Source organism: Pempheris klunzingeri, chromosome 20 (assembly GCF_042242105.1).
Source record: "Pempheris klunzingeri isolate RE-2024b chromosome 20, fPemKlu1.hap1, whole genome shotgun sequence".
NCBI classification, from domain to species: domain Eukaryota; kingdom Metazoa; phylum Chordata; class Actinopteri; order Acropomatiformes; family Pempheridae; genus Pempheris; species Pempheris klunzingeri.
Genome location: NC_092031.1, coordinates 271,341 through 276,340, shown reverse-complemented (window position 1 = coordinate 276,340; position 5,000 = coordinate 271,341). Strand labels below are relative to the sequence as shown.

General features: G+C 46.3%; 1 protein-coding gene across 1 annotated transcript in view; it reads left to right on the top strand.

Moving 5' to 3' along the window:
* Positions 1-3,744, top strand: part of lipf (lipase, gastric) — a 133,015-nt gene extending 129,271 nt beyond the window's left edge. The window contains exon 12 of the mRNA XM_070852339.1: positions 3,728-3,744. The gene's annotated coding sequence lies outside the window, so the exon portion shown is untranslated. The remainder of the gene's footprint in view (positions 1-3,727) is intronic.
* Positions 3,745-5,000: the final 1,256 nt, after the last annotated feature.

Below are 5,000 nucleotides of genomic sequence, written 5' to 3'. Positions count from 1 at the left end.
TGCAGAGGAAAGAAGAACCAGGAGGCGTATGGAGGAAAAGAAATCTAAACCCTGTCTCCCCATCGTTACTATGGGCAACGTGAGATCGCTGGTAAACAAGATGGAGGAGCTAACAGAGTTAGCCAGGAGTCAGATGGAGCACCGGGAGTGTAGTCTGGTGTGCTTTACGGAGACATGGCTGCATCAGGACATTCCCCACGACGATGTTTCCATCGGTGGCTTCCAAACTGTTCGTGCCGACAGGGACTGCACCAGGAGCGGTGAGCGGAGAGGAGGGGGGCCGTTCTGGTGAACAACAGGTGGAGCAGTCCTGCTCATGTTACTATCAAGGAGCTCATCTGCAGCCCGGACACTGAACTGTCTGCTGTTGGTCTTCGTCCATATTATCTGCCACGGGAGTTTTCACATGTTGTCATGGTGACTGTTTACATTCCTCCCTCTGCCAACCCAACTTCAGCGTGTGACATCATCCACTCCGCCACAGCCCGGGTACAGAATCTACACCAGAGTGCACTCACTGCTATCTCTGTCTTCAACCATGTCACCATGGCAAAGGCTCTGCCCAACTTCACCCAGTACGGGAACTGTTCCACCAGAGAGGAGAGGACCCTGGACTTGATGTATGCTAACGTGAAGGATGCATACAGCTCCTCTCCCCTCCCCCCTCTGGGCAGGTCTGACCACTGATGGGCAGTAACGCGTTACTTCTAACGCGTTACTGTAATCTAATTACTTTTTTCAAGTAACGAGTAAAGTAAGGGATTACAATTGCAAAAACAGTAATTAGATTACTGTTACTTTCAGGCTGCGTTACTGTGCTACTGCGTTACTAGATCGTGATTTTGTTTTGTGAGACTGTCTCGTGACAATGACGTATTAGCGGCGCGACGTCAGTGGTAAACAACAGACAGGTGAAGTGAAGAACAAGAGACAACATGGAGCAGGAACATACAGCGTTTAATGGTTGGAAGTACCGGCATTACTTTGAGTTTGACTCGGTAATAGGTGACAAAAATATTAGCGTCCGCTGTACACTGTGCGTGGGAAGAAAACCTTTATCCACATCAAAAAATTCCACCTCAAATTTAACCAAGCACCTAGCTAGCCGGCACGGGAATGTCAAACCCCCGGTTCCCCCCACCGACATGCCCGCTGCGGCTACCACATCCAGTTCCACCGGGAGAAACTTGGAGGGCCCCTCTCCTGCTAAACAGGTGAAAATAGACTTGAGAGCGACAGGACTTAGTGATGTAATGTGCATAAAGTTAAAAGAGTGAAACTGATAAAACAAGTTTTAAAAAAGACAGTTTCATTTGATTCAGTTTTCTATAACAGAATATGCAGAAAGAATAGAATTAGGCTGAAAGGTCTATTGTTTTATAGTGTATTCAGGTTGTGCATCAAGTAACTAAGTAAAGTAATTAAAGTACCTAATTACTTTTAAAAGTAAGTAATCAGTAAAGTAACTGGATTACTTTCTTGGAGAAGTAATCAGTAATCAGTAACTTATTACTATTTCCAAGTAACTTGACCAACACTGGGTCTGACCACAATCTCATACACCTCAGTCCCACTTATTTGCCTCTGGTTAAAAGACAGCCTGTGACCATAAAGACAGTGAGGAGATGGTCGGAAGAGGTGTATGTGGAACTGCAGGGATGTTTTGAGGTCACAGACTGGCAGGCACTCTGTGAGCCAAATGGAGAAGACATCGACGGGCTCACAGAGTGCATCACGGACTATATCAACTTCTGTGTAGACTCCATTGTTCCAGTAGAGACTGTTCACCGTTACCCAAACTCAGCAAAACAACAACAGAGAGGTCTGGAGAGGGATGAGAACCATCACTGGTTTTAAGTCAGCTGGCAACAGTGGAGTTGAAGGCAGTGTGGAATGGGCCAATGAACTTAATCTGTTCTTCAACAGATTTGATGCCCAGGCCCCTGCACTCCCTACAGACACTACCATCAACACCTCGATTGTTCTACCCCCAACAACACCTACTCCACTCTCTCCCCCTCACCCTCCTTGCAGCCTCTCATCTTCAAGGGAAGGCCACTCTCTCACCTCTATCCCCACCCCCTCACCCCCATCTTCAGTGACTATCACAGCTGAAGATGTTAGAAGACAGCTGGGGAAACTTCAGTCTGGCAAGGCTGCAGACCCTGATGGTGTCAGCCCCAGGGTGCTCAAAACCTGTGCCATCCAGCTCTGTGGAGTTCTTCAGCATGTCTTCAACATGAGCCTGAGTCTGCAGAGGGTCCCGGTGACGTGGAAGACGTCCTGCCTAGTTCCTGTGCTGAAGACGCAGCGCCCTGGTGACTCTAAGGACTACAGACCTGTGGCGCTGACCTCCCACATCATGAAGACCCTGGAGAGACTCATCTTGGAGCAGCTCCGGCCCGTGGTCAAATCATTTTTGGACCCCCAACTTGGAGTGGAGGATGCCATCATCTACCTGCTTGACCGCGTCTACACCCACCTGGACAAGATGGCGAGCACTATGAGAGTCATGTTTTTTGACTTCTCCAGTGCTTTCAACACCATCAGCCCAGGTCTACTGGGTGAGAAGATGGCAGCGATGCAGGTGGACCCCGCCATCGTGTCCTGGGTTGTGGACTATCTGACTGGCAGACCACAGTATGTGCGCCTGAAACGCTGTGTGTCAGACAGAGTGGTCAGCAACACCGGGGCCCCACAGGGGACTGTCCTCTCTCCTTTCCTCTTCACCCTCTACACCACGGACTTCAACTACTGCACGGAGACCTGTCATCTCCAGAAGTTTTCTGATGACTCAGCGGTGGTTGGATGTATCAGCAAGGGTGATGAGGTCGAGTACAGGGCTGTTGTGGACAACAAAGGAACTGGTGGTGGATCTGAGGAGGACCAAGGTGCCGGTGTCCCCTGTTTTCATTCAGGGGGTCAGTGTGGACATTGTTGAGTATTATAAGTACTTGGGGGTACACATTGATAACAAACTGGACTGGGGGAGGAACATTGATGCCCTTTATAGGAAGGGCCAGAGCCGTCTCTATTTTCTGAGGCGGTTGAGGTCCTTCAACATCTGCAGGACTCTGCTCAGGATGTTCTATGAGTCTGTGGTAGCCAGTGCTATCTTCTATGCTGTGGTGTGCTGGGGCAGCAGGCTGAGGGTAGAGGACGTCAATAGACTGAACAGACTGATCCGCAGGGCCGGTGACGTTGTAGGAGTGAAGCTCGACTCTCTGACGGTGGTGTCAGAGAGGAGAATGCTTCACAAAGTGGGAGCTATTTTGGACAATGTGTCCAACCCTCTCCATGAAGTGCTGGTTAGATACAGGAGTTCTTTCAGTGTCAGACTAATTGTACCACGATGCACTAAAGAGCGCCACAGGAAATCCTTCCTGCCTGTGGCCATTAATCTATACAACTCCTCACTCTGAGTGTACATGTTGTTATATATTATTGGTGCTAGTAGTATTAGTATTATATAACACATCTCCTCACTCTGAAGGTACACGTTGTTATATATTATTATTAGTAGTGGTATTATTTGTATCACTATTATTATTATTATAATATGGTACAGCGCCTCACTCTGAGTGTACATGTTGTTATATATTATTGTTGGTAGTAGTAGTAGTGGTAGTAGTATTATTGGTATTATATAGTACAGCGCCTTACTATGATTGTGCATGTTGTTATATATTTTTATTAGTAGTGGTATTATTATTATTATTATTATTAGACTCTGGACTCACCTGGTGCAGTAATTTACCTCTGTGTAATAATTTGTAATAATAATTTTTAATACATCTTTTTTTTATTCATACTTTTATATATTTATATTTTACTTTGTGTTTGAAGTGTATTCTTATTCTTATTCTTATTCTTTTGGAGCTGTGTGTAACAAAAAGCTATTTCCCCTTGGGGATTATTAAAGTAATTCTGATTCTGATTAGTATTATTAGTACTATTAGTAGTATCATTAGTAGTAGTATTAGTACTGTTATTAGTAGTAGTATCATTAGTAGTATTAATAGCATTAGTATTATAAGTAGTATTAGTAGTATCATTAGTACTATTAGTAGTAGTATCATTAGTAGTATTAGTAGTATTATACTGTTACCTTCATTCACACGTGTGTTAACAGTGAATGGTCCTGATGTCTTCAGCTCCATCTGACTCTGAAATCAGTCTGATTCTACACTCACTCACTTTGAAGCACTTTTACTCAGTAGTTCATTCCTACGTCTTATTTTACATCATGTATTTTCATTTGTGCATCAGATTACCACAGTAGGAGAACCAGGATCCACAGGAACCTGAGAACCGCAGTAGGAGAACCAGGATCCACAGGAACCTGAGAACCATAGCAGGAGGACCAGGACCAGGATCCACAGGAACCAGAGAACCACAGCAGGAGAACCAGGACCAGGATCCACAGGAACCAGAGAACCACAGCAGGAGGACCAGGACCAGGATCCACAGGAACCAGAGAACCACAGCAGGAGAACCAGGACCAGGATCCACAGGAACCAGAGAACCACAGCAGGAGAACCAGGACCAGGATCCACAGGAACCAGAGAACCACAGCAGGAGAACCAGGACCAGGATCCACAGGAACCAGAGAACCACAGCAGGAGGACCAGGACCAGGATCCACAGGAACCAGAGAACCACAGCAGGAGAACCAGGACCAGGATCCACAGGAACCTGAGAGATGAGAAAAGCACAGAAAGGCTCCGGGGAAGATACCAAGTTAGTAACAGACATTAAAGACACATGAAGCATCAGGATGGAGAGGAAGAGGAGGAGAGAGGAGCCCAGTGCATCATGGGAGTCCACCGGTAAAGCATTAAAAGTGTCGTCAGTTGTCTCCCTTTTGGCTTTTTATTGATGAACCTGAATTATTTCTGTGTAGTTGCCGTTTGTGGTGTTGATTTAATCAGGTTTAATGTCTGAGCCCCGTCACTGTGGTCACATGACCTGTCCTCTAGCGCCACCCTCAGGCTGAAACAA